Consider the following 15,293-nt stretch of genomic DNA (forward strand, 5'->3'; position numbering starts at 1 on the left):
TTTGGGGTGGATGCCAAACCTTTCAGCTACAAAAATATTACAATAAAACATGGATCTTCCAGTGAAAACCACACTGTGGAACTGTTTGATCCCAAAAAAGTAAAAAGAAAGAGTGTATCCAATGGTGAAAACCTCTCTGAGGTGCCTACGGATGAAAATTTTGACATTCTCCCCTACAGTGCAAATAAAGAACGATCAATGATCCTTATTGAGGAAATAAAAGAATTCAATGTGGGGACTCCTAAAAATCCTCACCACATACATTTGGCATCTCTTTTAACTCCAAAGGAACAACCTAAATTTGTAGAATTCTTCTAGAAGCATCAGATCAATTTTGCATGGTCATATGTAGACATGCTTGGTCTTGATCTTGATTTAGTCATACATCACCTCACTGTAGTAGAAGGAGCTAAGCTTATCAAGCAGAAGCTTCGCAAGATACACCACTTAGATTGTGGTACTAGTCAAAGTAGGACTTATGAAACTCTTGGATGTTGGTTTTATTAGACCAATTAATTATGCAGATTGGATCTCCAACATTGTGCCTATTAGCAAACCAAATGGGGGCATCCGTATCTGTATTGACTTCAGAGATCTAAACAAGGTATGTCCTAAAGATGTCTTCCCCCTACCAAACATTAACATGATCATAGACCTAACAAAAGGACATGTCATGCTTTCTCTCATGGATGGCTTTTCAGGGTACAACCAGATAAAGATCACTCCAGAGGATCAACATAAGACAACCTTCACATTCCCATGGGGAACATACTATTGGAATGTAATGCCTTTTGGTCTAAAGAATGCAGGGGCAACCTATTAAAGAGAAATGAACACCATCTTTTATGATATGATGCATACCATAATGGAAGATTATGTTGATAACTTATTGGCAAAATCATTAACAAGAGAAGGTCATCTAGAAATATTAGAGAAAATCTTTGACCGATCGGAATAATATCATGTTCGACTAAACCCAAAGAAATGTGTCTTTGGAGTAACCTTAGGGAAGCTTCTAGGATACATTGTCTCAAGCAAAGGCATTGAGGTCGATCCTACAAAGGTCAAAGAAATCATGGACATGCCACCTCCAAAGAATATCAGTCAGCTAAGGACATTACAAGGGTGGCTACAATCCATCCGAAGATTCATTGCACAACTGGTAAATAAGTGTCACCCCTTTACACATCTGTTACACAAAAACATCCGCTTTCAATGGGATACTAGATGCCAGCAAGCATTCTGGATGCTTAAGGACTATCTCATGAATACACCATTGCTGATCCCGCCAGATCCAAGTAGACCTCTATTGCTCTATATTTCAGCAACTAATACAACATTGGGAGTATTGTTGGCTCAACATAATGCATAAGGGAAAGAGTGTGTTGTATACTATATCTCTCACACATTGGTCGGCTATGAACTCAATTACACACCTATTGAGTGAGCTTGCCTAGCACTAATCTTGGCAGCAACTAAACTGAGGCAGTACTTGTTAACACATAAAGTACAACTCATTGCAAAGATCGATCCACTAAAGTACTTACTCAATAAATAGGTCGCTTGGCCAAATGGGTGATGATTCTGAGTGAATTTATCATCGAGTATGTGGACCGTAAGGCTATCAAGGGCCAAGTTATTATAGATTAGTTGGATGATGCACCCCTCATAGGCAATCATCCTCTTATTTTCAATTTTCCAGATGAAGAGATATTCATGATCATAGAAGCACAAACATGGAAATTATACTTTGATGGTTCATATACTAGGCCTGGCTCGGGGACATGTATTCTGTTTATCACACCTCAAGGTGACATCATCCCAAATTCTTATAGGCTAAATTTTCCATGTACAAACAACATAGTAGAATATGAGGCCTTGATCACAGGACTCAGACTAGCCATACAATGGAAACTGAAAGAGCTACATATATATGGTGACTCTCAACTAGTCATCCGACAAGTCACAGATGAATATCAGACCAAGGATGATAAACTCATGCCGTACAAGCAAATGGTGTGCAGTTTAAGAGAATCATTTACAAATATCACCTTTGAGCAGATACCCAGAGATCAAAATCAAGCTGTTGACGCCATGGTTACCATTGTATCTCTCCTAGATCTTCCACAAAATTCAACACGCTATGAGTTCTTGGTAGAATAGCTTTGGATTAGCACTTATGATATCCCCGAATCCGAGATGATATGTCACCTTGTCGGTTACGAATCCCCATAGTATGGTGAGTTCTACACATACCTACGCGATCATACAATTCCTCCTAACCAATCGAATAACCAACGCAAAACCTTCATTCACCAAACCGCTTGATACACCATTGCTGAAACCCTATACCGACACAGTCTTGATGGTACTCTCCTTCAATGTATGGAATAGGATGAGATAACAAGGCCTTGGAAGAGGTACATGAAGGAATTTGTGGGACTCACTCAAGCGGTCCTTCACTAGCCAAGAAAATCATGCGTGCTGGATACTATTGGCCATCCATGGAAAAAGACTCCTACTATTTTGTTAGAAAATGCAAGAAGTGCCAAGTTCATGGAGACTTGATACATGCACCAACATAGGAATTGGAACCAATCACAACACCATGGCCCTTTTGTCAATGGGGACTTGACCTTATGGGTAAAATTCATCCATCTTCATCCAACAGCCACAAATTTATCATTACTGCCATTGAATATTTCACAAAGTGGATCGAAGTTGTTCCACTTACCCAAGTCACCGGCAAGCAGATCGCCTCATTCATCCTTAATTACATCATCTGTCGATATGGTGTACCCATGTCCATCATCACAAATAATGGGCTTCCTTTCAAAAATCAGGATGTCCATGAGCTCTGTGAGAAGTTTCACATCCAACACCGCTTTTCCACTCCCTATTACCCACAAGGAAATGGTCAGGATGAAACTTCAAACAAAAACATATTAAGAATTCTAAAGAAGACAATCAATGATGTCGATCGTGATTGGCACATTCAATTAAATCCAACACTATGGGCATATCAAACTAGCATTCAAACCCCTACAAGCGCAACTCCCTACTCATTGCTCTATGGAGAAGAAGCTATCTTACCTATTGAGGTTGAGATACCATCTCTATAGGTTTCCTTGAATAATCTCATAGATGATGAAGCATATAGAGTATCATGTCTCCAAGATTTAGAACTACTTGATGAAAGGCGACAAGCTGCATACAACCACCTTAAAGCCTATCAACAAAGAATGAGTAGAAGCTATAATCATCGAGTTAGACCTCGTACATTTGAGGTAAGTGATCTTGTTCTTCCAGAGAATCCTTATAACCAAACAAATAGAGAACATCAGGGAAATTTTGAATCAACTGGCTGGGTCCATATGTTATCACTGTTGTATTTAGGTCCGCGGCATATCAGTTGGCCACTTCAAAAGGAGAACCGCTTAGCAGATTCGATCAACAACATGCACCTCAAATGGTTTCATACATAAGATGTACAAAGCATCAACCTCCAATACATATCAGAAAGAACACCAAAAACATTCAAATAAATGTCCTGAAGAAAATACAAAAAAAATCATGCATTCAAATGGCGAACAACCACTCTGGTGGCACCTTGGGTAAGTGCAATGGTGAAAACCTGACAAACAGACGCCATTCAGAAAAGCTATGGCTCCATTGTCTTTCAGACTTGTTGCGATCACATCTATTGCATATATTCATCCATCATTCAAACCATGGCTTGTTATTGATTTGCAATCAAGGATAGTACTTCATGCATCTTGCATCCCACTTTTTCATAGTCATGTCTAAACTGGGGGCAATGCTTTTAAACCTATTGATGGAAGTGGATTTTACATTACTTATGATTCATTAAGTTCTTCATTCAAAATTGTCTCAAAAAATCCTAAAACATTCAAAACTGTCTCACAAAATCCAAAACCATTCAAAAACACTCAAAAAATCCAAAAACATGATAAAACATCAAAAAATCAATAAAAAACATGGCAATGTATATAAAATCCCTTGTACATACACATTGAAACAAACACCAAACAAACATTTTGAGCTACTCAAAGGATGATCATTTATCAAATCAACCACACAATCAACGCAGGTACCCACAATTGTCTTAAACAAGGATGCATCCTTCCTTACCAAAACAAAGACAAAAATAACATTTTCTTTGACAAGAAAATTCTGTTTAAGCTATCAAGTACTTGGTCAATTTGATAAATTATTTATTCATTTATATCAGGTTCCTACGCTACTCCAGGATATCCACAAGTGTTTAGAGTAGCCGGGGTGGTTCCTAAGTATTGTCTTGTTTATTTTCTACGATTTATTCTAATGAAGTTCTGGGGCATGTACTAATGGTGTCTACGTGGGAAGTTCACTAAGCTACATGATCATATGCAAAAATCTAGTCATGGATCACTATGGTTTGCTGACTACAACGTATACCTCGACTATATGAACATCAACCATTATGGAGGGTCCATATTCTTTATCTATACTGCTTGCTTATAGGTACAATGCTCCAAACTTGGTTCCTACTACATCGTCCAAGATTGATACTACCATTGCTCAATGATGAAAAATAAAGCACTATGGATTATCATTCCATCTCATCTGTATATATTGCATTCTATTGCATTCCATCCATCCATACATTCATAATAGCTTCTTATCATTCATACATAGTAATGACAATGGATGGATACTCTATTTTTTTTGATCTTCTTCCATAGGAATGGGTTCTAGGTCCTCCATATCTTCTATCTAACACTGAATCCCCCCCTCACCCTCCCTATCTAGGTCATCATCATAAAATCCCTTCATCATTTCCCATCAACCCAATCAAGCCACATTCATCACCGTCCATCTCTAACAAGAGGGGTTGTGCTTCCCATCATCGGTCATCCTATAAGCCAAGCAAGTTACCCTATCTACAAGGCACATCAACTCATGCATACCTAGACTATCAATAGATACTCTGATGAAGTATCTTCAGGTATCGACAGGTAATCGATCATGGTAATCCTAGACTACATCAGACATTTATTATAATGACCTAGTCTCAACGGGGCTACTATGATTCACCTCAACAATCCATCACACACACACTATCAATTGATCAACCAATCAAACACAATCACAACAGACAATTACATCAATTGTCTCAAGTCTCAACAAGTATTTTGCTTCCTATACCTTGACTTCATCAGGCAATTACATCAATTGTCTAAGTCACAACAAGTCACTTTGATTCACTTACTCAGACTTTATCATGTCCAAGCAAACAAGTGACATCAAATGTCACGCTTTGACTCGACTGGGGCAATTTAACCAATTGCACCAAATTGTCCAACCATTTTGATCAATTATATAGCATCAATCAAAAGCACAACACCACATTTGCATCATATCTCCTGCATAACCTACGGGTACTCACTAGCTTGCCATTTCTCCGTATTCACTCTGTTTTCTTCCATTCTTTCACCGTTATTGTTAATTTCTTCTATTCTACCTCCCCTCCACTTCTCGTTCTTTTTCGAGAGATCACCCGATTTTTAAAAATTTTCTGGCCCATCTCTTGAGGGGGCATACCACCCACTAAATTAACATTTATGGGGCATATTTCTTCACACCTATTTTTCTTTCTTTGAAACGATGCGATAAAACCGCACCATCTCAAAGAGGGGCAAATGTAAACACATAAATCTGTCCACTTAATTAAATGAATATTTAGTATTTATTTGATTATTTAACCATCAATCAATAATTAATTATTTAATTAATTCATCTTAGCCCTCTTCTCCTATTAATTAAATAAATTATTCAATTTATTTGATTTAATTCATTTAACCAAATTCAGACCATTAATTAAATAAATAAATCATATTTGTTTAATTAAATCTTCTCTCACATTTATTTAAATCCCCCAAAATCCCATCTCTCAAATCATCTTTATCCTCCACCACTTGCATTTTCCTATAAATGCAAGTTGCACAACTATTTTAAAAATATAAATTATTTAATTAAAATCTTATTTATCCTCACCCACTTGAAACCTTTAATGGCTCCCTTAAAGTCTTCAAACTTAATGGCTTCCTTCTAGAGTCTTCTTAAGCCTTTAATGGTTTCCCTTAAAGTCTTGAAACTCAATGGCTTCCTTCTAGAGTCTTCTTAAGCCTTTAAAGGTTTCCCTTAAAGTCTTCAAGCATTTAATGTTTTATCTTCCTTTTTCTCATGTAAATAAATTAAGATTTATTTAAATAAAATCCAAAATTCACATTCACATTTAAATAAATTAATATTTATTTAAATATCTATCCAAGTGCAAATTACACCATTTAATTGAAATAAATGATTTTATTTTAATTGAAAATCCCAAAATTCCTCCCACTTGTATTCTCCTACAAAATCCACTTGCATGCCTAAATCCCTTCTAGATTCTTCTAACTCCTAATTAGCCTAATCCTATCCTAATCATTGTCACATTTCTAAATAAAAGGAAGTCACTTCTCAAAAACCTCCAAAGTCTTCAATAACCATTAAAGGCTTTATGTCTTCAAATGGTTAACCTCTAAAGTCTTCCAAACCATTAAAGGCTCTTACATAACCATTTATAGTTAACTCACCTTTTACCTTTGGTTAGATACTTTCCTCTAACTTAACCATCCTTTTGACTCATGGATCTCTTCAAAGCATTTATTTCTTTGACTAAGGTAATTGTAGACACCTAAAATTAATTAAATCAATATTTAATTAATTTAAGCCTATCAACATAATTAATTAATTTAATTGTGTTATCCTTATTCCTCTCAAAATCAATTAAATCTAATTTAATTAATAATTAATTTATCAAATAAATTAATTATTCCCCTATTCTTCCAAAGTTCCCTCCAATAATCATTTCCTCTAAACCCACCCAATTAATTAATTCTGATTAATTAACCTAGTCATGTGATTCCTACAAATCACTTTTTCCTAATCCCACTCAACCTAATTAATCCTTCTTGAATCTCTCATAATCATGCTTATCATTATCCCTCAATTTTTAATTCCCACTCATGTCACATCAACATTGAGTCTCTCAAAGAAATTCAAATTTCTTTGAATCCCTCAATGCATCCTTATTTTGGAATTTTTAATTCCTCAAGTTTGAAATTCAAATTTCTCCCCCTTTTTCCAAAGGAATTTTATATTCCTGTTTATTTTCCCAAGGCACCCTTGATCCATGCCTTCTATCTCAAATCAATCTCAATCCTTCATGATCAAATCAATCTTGGCCCTCCATTGGCCTTCTCCAATCTATAAATTGGAGCTTATTTTCCTCACAAAAGATCCACTTCTCATGCATTGACATGCTGCCATTTCTTCTCTCATTCTTATTCTAATTCAAATTCTCATCCATTATCCAAATCCAATCCTATCAAATCCTTCAATCCAAGTATCAACCCACCTACCTTGTTGAGCACAAGGAGAGAAATCCACATTCACTCCATCTCTCTCCAACTCTCGATTTGTCAAACTTTGGAGCTAGCAAAGTTCGTGGAGGCGATGAGGACAAGGAAGAGCTACTTGTAATATGAGCTTCATGAGTATAGTATTTGTCTTGTTTTCATGATGTTCTTGTTTAATCTTCCTTGATATCTCATTTAAATGGTTTTTTTGGTTTATTGAATATCAGTCATGTCTCAAGCATTTTATTGTGAGACATTTTGGCACGCCCTGTGGGACCCACGTCCTAGATTTAACAAAATTTAAATTTTTTGTGAAGGTTTTTTCGTAGGTTCATGCTTCAGTGCCTGCGCACGTGCTCTAGCGTGAGTGCCTCTGAATTAGCGCGAGTGGCTATTAATCAGCACGACCGCCTCGGGTTCAGCGCGACCACCACAAATTCTTCTGTCTTCTTCATTCTTTTATCTTCTCTTTTCTATTTCTACTTCAGCGCGACTGCTCTGCGATTAGCACGAGCGTTTTTGTGAAAATTTGAATTTTAAAAATTTTGGGCACGAACTGTAGTTATTTTGACACGAGGGCTCGTGTATCAGTGCGAGCACCCCCGAATTAGCGCGACTGTTTGCAAATCAATGTGACCACAGGAATTAATCAAAAACCAAAAAAATAAATAAATAAATTTTTTTCCATCATATCTTCTTTATCTTAATTCTGTTTTCCTCCAAACTCCACTAGATCCCCTGCAATTCCATTTTGCACATTTTCCTTCCTTGGGGACCTTATCCCAAAATCCACTTTTTGAAGCCCAAAATCCCACATTCCTCTATTTTTAGGGTTTGCCATAACCTCCTTCCACTTTTATCCAATCACCTCCAAATTTTCTGACATTGTCTATCTCCAATTTTTGCTTCATTGTCCCTCTTGGACAAAATTTTCCATTCCTTCACCTCTCCTCCAAAATCCCCATTTTATGCTTGCCTATCCCTTGGAAAGTGGCAAAAACCTAGTCAAACCCCATTTACCTATCAAAGTTTCCTCCAAATCCACATTTGTCATTAGGAGAAAAGTTTTTATTCTTGTTTTTCTACTCATTCGCAAAAAATCAAAAATATAATAATTTTGTCATTTTTTTTTTTTTGCAGGACGCTTGTTGAAGACTTCATTTTCAAACTACTAATCAAGTTGTTTTGCAGGTTGCCTAAGGAAATCTGACCAAACATTGTGTTTTTCTTAATCTTCTTATTCTAGGCACCTAGATCTTAATTAGGGGTAAAAGAACTCTTGCTTTTTGTGTTTGAGGAAAGTCTAGAGGTAGGAGAGTATGATCTTGTCTACATAGACAATTAGAAATCCCGATCCTTGAACATTTTCTTGTTTGATTGCATGCTTACCCTTAGCGGGCCTGCCCTCCCAACTTTCTCTTTGCAAAGGGAAGAGGGGAATGACCCAAGTGAGTACACCCGGACCTGGGGTTCCCAACTCACTATAATAAATAGGCCATTGACTAGAAAGGGTCAATGGTTGGGGCTATATGAGAGTTCACTCTCACATTGGGTGTTTAGTAGGATCTTAGAGATCTCAATCACGCTTGAGTGACTACTAAGCTCTTGGTGCTTCGTTGGGCTATAGGCCTCAATTGTTCTTGTGCAACTTCAAAGGGTAGCTCCTAACAAGAAGACTTACTAAACACCTTGTTCATAGTGGCCAAAACCTTCTAGTCATTGGTGTAAGAGGTCGGACCTCTGAAGCCGCCCATATTTTTACGACCCTTAGTAGAGACACAAAGTTTTCCATGAGGAGTTTTCATGGGAATTGATGCTTGGCTGCCCCGAGAAGTGAGTGTCGTGGAGGGGAGCCAGTGGGGTCAATCATCTAAGTGCCCGCTCTGGGTAAGCGTAGCTGGGAAACCAATTGGGATCCATTGACTATTATCTTTTCTTGCCATAGGATATGTTGTGAAGGAGTATGAGTCTAACTTCTTTTGACCATTGTGTTTTCTTTACTTGACATCTCTTGCCAAGTCCATCCCCCATAACCAATCAATCATCCCCCTTTCCAAATTCTATCTATCCAAGAAATTCTCCAATGCACTTTCATCCATTCAAACAATCATCCTTCCTCAACTACTATTCATTCTTCTTCTAATCCAATCAAATCTCCAAAATTCCAATCAATCAAATCCATCCATCTTCCAAATCCGGTTATCCAATCCATCCAATCAACCAATCCAATCAAATGAAATCAAATTAAATTCAATCTAATCCATATTCAATCCAATCCAATCTAATCCAATCCAATCCAATTCAATCTAATCCAATCAATCAATCATCCAATCTGATGAAGTCTTAATCCAAAGACCAATCCAATCAAATCAAGTCTTAATCCAAGGACCAATCCAATCAAATCAATTCCAATCCAAATCAAAATCCAATCCAAATCTAATCAAATCAAATCCAACCTAATTCAATCCAATTCAATCCAATCTAATTCAATCCAATCCAATCCAATCCAATCTAATCCAATTCAATCCAATCCATTCAATCAATTAACCAATCTAATCAAATCAAGTCCTAATCCAAGGACCAATCCAATCATATCAAGTCCTAATCCAAGGACCAATCTAATCAAATCAATTCCAATCCAAATCCAAATCCAACCCAAATCTAATCAAATCTAATCCATCATCATTCCAAGCCAAGTCCTAATCCTCATCTTCATAATCTTTCCCCTCGAAAACATATTTATCCAATTCCAATCTAATCCTTCACTCTCAACATGACTACCCATAATTTCAAAGCTTGGTATGAGAAGATGCTCATGGAAGTTCATGAATCTTCCTACCGAGTTAATCCCATAATCTCCCACTCGCCTATCATACCTTCATCCATCCCATCTCAACACATTACAACCAATCCCAATCTATACCATATCTCCTATCCTTCCTCTACCTTGGACAAGGGAAATCCATCTTATTCCCCATATTATCCCTCATCCACATACTCCTCTAATCCAATAAGTATACCTCCATCTCCCCTCCCATCCATATCTCAACCCCCATCCTTTCACAACACATTCATTACCTCTACTCCCCATCCAAATCCTTTACTCCATAGTCCTCCAATCATTAATCCTAGTTCACCAATCCATTATCCTAATCCTCCATCCAATTCCAATCCCAATCCTAATCCTCCATCTAATCCTAATCCTCCAAAATCCATATTATCCATGTCCTCCAAATCCATCATCCATAATCTTATCCAAGACATGCTAGCAAAGGAGACAAAATTTTGACCTCAAAGCAAAGTGGCCAAGTCTCCTCAAGTCTTCCATCCCCCCAATCACCTCCACATCAAAAAAAATCCCAATCCTCCACACTTCATGATACCATCATTCCTCCATCCACCCAAGTTGAAGCTTCCATACCTTCCTCCATCATACAATCCCCACAACTCCAAACATGTCAAAATCTTGTTCCAAAGCATGATAGCATAGAAACCTCTCCATCTCATGATGCATCTCCCTCCACTCCATATAATGATCGCATCCCCTCCACTTCCTCTCATGATCATATAATTCCTCTATTATCGCATGATCCTCTTCCATCTCATGATCTAATCACCCCTCCCACTCCATCTCATGATACCCTGCCTAGTCAAGATCAAAGTATCCCTTCATCTCCATGTCATGATCCCAATCCATCTAAAGATCCTAATCTTCCCTCCACATCTCATCCCCCTTTAAATGGACTTGCATCTTGTTTTCAAAATAATGAGAGTCCTCAAGATAATGCTCAAGATGTTGGTACATCCTCTATTCCTCCTAAATCCAAATTTCCCTCATACAAATCAAAATCCCGTTATCCCTCATCTTCCGTATCCATTTTGGGATGCTATATTCCAAAGTTAAATCCTTCATTCCTTCCATCCATTTTGGGCCCCTATGTGCCGATGCTCAATCCTCCATCCCTTCCATCCATATTGGGCCCCTATGTGCCAATGCTCAATCCTCCATCCCTTCCATCCATATTGGGTCCTTACATCCATCCATCCATCCATCACTCCATCACCTAAAATAATCCCTAAGCAAGATAAACAAAGGAACACATCATTGGATGCCTACCAACACTCTCTTTCCACCATCCCATCCATAAAATCCATCAATCCTTCATCCTCATGCACCCATCACATTGCTTTTGGAAGAAATTTGGATGCCCAATCCAAAAATAATAAAGTTCAAAATCCACAAAAATCAAAGGATCAACATGTCCCCTCAAAAAACATGCTCAAAAGAAAAATATGAGCTGAAAGAAAGAAAAATAAAAAAGGCCACAAAGGCCCCAAAAGAAAAAATCAAAAAATATGTGGATTCCCAAAGAAGTAATGCACCCCAAAGAAAAATCAAAATTGGTATCCAAACTTGCTAACCCAAAACCTCCATCTAACACTACTCCATCTTCAAAATCCATTTTGGGTCCTTATGTCCCAAAATACACCATCCCAACTCCATCAACCCCTTCTTCTATTTTGGGTCCTCATTTCCCAAAATCCACACCTTATCCCCCATCCAAGTCAAAACACTCTCCCCCGTTACTCCACCACCCTTCATGGTGTGTGCCAATGTTGATCTTCCACAAATTCTTCAAAACCCCATCCATTATCCACCATCCATTTTTCACAATCCCATTCCGTTAGTCCAATCCTTTCCAAATCCTTATCTTCCATCCCCTATCCATTTCATGTCCCCAATTATTATTACCAACATCTATGAGCATACCTCTAGTTCAAAGAAATACTAAGGGATACCATCTATGGAACTAGATGCTTGAGTCCTCCCTTCCTCTTTCACGCATCCACTATCTTCCATATCCACTCATCCTTATTCATCCAAATTATTCCAAAAATTCAAAATTCAAAAAAAATAAAAAATCAAGAAAAAGTACAAAAAATAATAATAAAAAAATCTGAAAAAAGTAAAGAAAAATCATTTCATCCAATGGTAAAAACCACTTCTTGTGGCACCTTGGGTAAGTACCATGATGAAAACTTGGCAAACAAGTGTCATGTGTAATCCCCTCATCCCCTTGCACTCTACACTTGGGGGCAAGCTTCATCCACACAATCCTCCCATCCATCTGCATCCTATCTAAGTCCATTCTCCTTTCCCATCTTTGATCTTGACTATCCTATTCATATCCTCCATCTCATATCCCTCATCCTATCAAAATAAATCCTCCACTCCTATCTTTCATCTTGATCATATAATGAGGAAAAACAATGTATATGCATGCATGGTTTGGAGAACACAAGCCTTAATCCTCTACCATCCATATCCATTATCCTTCAAACTCATACATATTTATCCACCATTCATTGCATCCTTAATTCCACTACCTCTAGTGTGGGGCATTGCACTCCTTTGTAGCATAGTCCTTGGGTCTCCATCACCCTACCTCCCATCCTTTATTCCTCCATATCTTCATCCATTCATCCATCCATCCTTTTACCAATCCTTGGTTCTCCCTTGTCATTGGTTCCATTCAATCAAATCCTATTCATTCAATCAAATCCTATCCACCAATCCACCCCATCCAATCCAATTTATAATACAATCCTATCTTATCCAATCATACTCTCCATCTCTTCATCTCATCCCTAATCCAATCCTATTCAATCATCCATCCCCCTTTTCATCCTATCTAATCATTTATCCTTCTTCTAATCCTATCCAATCCACCAAACTGAGCTTTCCCCATCATCCTGAGCCCGCACTGACTTGTGCCTAATTCAAGCACCCATTCATACTTTGCTAATCAAATCCAAGTGGCAATCCTCTCATTTGCAGATCTTGCACATCCAGCTTGTCTTTTGTCATCCATCAATCAATCCATCACTCTGCCCATCGGGATGCATCCTTCCCTAGTCCGACAGTTTATCCAAATCCATGTCCTACTCTTGGCAAGAGATATCAGTTGGTCATGTGCATGTTGTTTGCATGTTTGAGATTTTCACTTTGTTTTTTATCTTGTGTCCCAGGACTATACTTGTTCAGTACTACCTTGATCATGATATATCTTGGTATGTCTTGGCTGGTGTATAATGGGGCATAGTTTTCATGCCATGGTGTGTTTGAAGGTCTTCCTTGTACGAACTGGCAACCTTGCATTAGTGTTTATCAACAATTGCATGATTGTGTGCAAGGCATTCCTGTTTGATTGAGCATCAGTCCACGCCTCGGATTTTCATATCATCCTGGTTCTTATAATCAGTGGTGTATACTATCCATGGCAATATCAAATCTAGGTTTGCTATCTATACTTGCTCAACAAGAAATCCAATCCATTTATTTCACAACACTCCAACTCATCTTACTTCCCTCTTTCATTATCTTCATCCTTTCATCACCTATTCTTCTAATTCCTTTCGAGAGCACACCCATGTTCTTCGAACTCGCATGTCCTCTTGAGGGGGCACACCACTACTTCCTCATCATCCTTCCTCATCTCAGGACTGGGGCATCATGCTGCTAGTCCTTATCCTTTTCTTCATCTCATAACTGGGGCATCATGCTACTAGTCCTTATCCTTTTCTTCCACTATGTTTTATTCTTCTTTGATATAACATCATTTCACGACACTATATCAAGGAGGGGCAAAATGTAGACACCTAAAATTAATTTAATCAATATTTAATTTATTTAAGCCTATCAACATAATTAATTAATTTAATTGTGTTATCCTTATTCCTCTCAGAATCAATTAAATCTAATTTAATTAATAACTAATTTATCAAATAAATTAATTATTCCCCTATTCTTCCAAAGTCCCCTCCAATAATCATTTCCTCTAAACCCACCCAGTTAATTAATTCTGATTCATTAACCTAGTCATGTGATTCCTACAAATCACTTTTTCCTAATCCCACTCAACCTAATTAATCCTTCTTGAATCTCTCATAATCATGCTTATCATTATCCCTCAATTTTTAATTCCCACTCATGTCACATCAACATTGAGTCTCTCAAAGAAATTCAAATTTCTTTGAATCCCTCAATGCATCCTTATTTTGGAATTTTTAATTCCTCAAGTTTGAAATTCATATTTCTCCCCCCTTTTCCAAAGGAATTTTATATTCCTGTTTATTTTCCCAAGGCACCCATGATCCATGCCTTCTATCTCAAATCAATCTCAACCCTTCATGATCAAATCAATCTTGGTCCTCCATTGGCCTTCTCCAATCTATAAATTGGAGCTTATTTTCCTCACAAAAGATCCACTTCTCATGCATTGACATGCTGCCATTTCTTCTCTCATTCTTCTTCTAATTCAAATTCTCATCCATTATCCAAATCCAATCCTATCAAATCCTTCAATCCAAATATCAACCCCCCTACCTTGTTGAGCACAAGGAGAGCAATCCACATTCACTCCATCTCTCTCCAACTCTCCATTTGTCAAACTTTGGAGCTAGCAAAGTTCATGGAGGTGAGGAGGACAAGGAAGAGCTACTTGCAATAGGAGCTTCATGAGTATAGTATTTGTCTTGTTTTCATGATGTTCTTGTTTAATCTTCCTTGATATCTCATTTAAATGGTTTTTTTGGTTTATTGAATATCAATCATGTCCTAACCATTTTATTGTGAGACAACAACCATTTAACCCTTGCACATTCATTTATCCCTTGGATAAAAGGAATATCCATTAACCTAACCCTAACCCAACCCCCTAGGGTAACCATCATGTCCCCTCAAGCATTTAGTGCTCCTTATCTCTCCTCTGAAGCCTCCTCATGGTGACACTTGTAAACATGGGATTGGGTTGAAAGTTTCACATGGAT

The sequence above is a fragment of the Cryptomeria japonica genome, chromosome 4 (genome assembly GCF_030272615.1).
Source record: "Cryptomeria japonica chromosome 4, Sugi_1.0, whole genome shotgun sequence".
Taxonomy (NCBI): domain Eukaryota; kingdom Viridiplantae; phylum Streptophyta; class Pinopsida; order Cupressales; family Cupressaceae; genus Cryptomeria; species Cryptomeria japonica.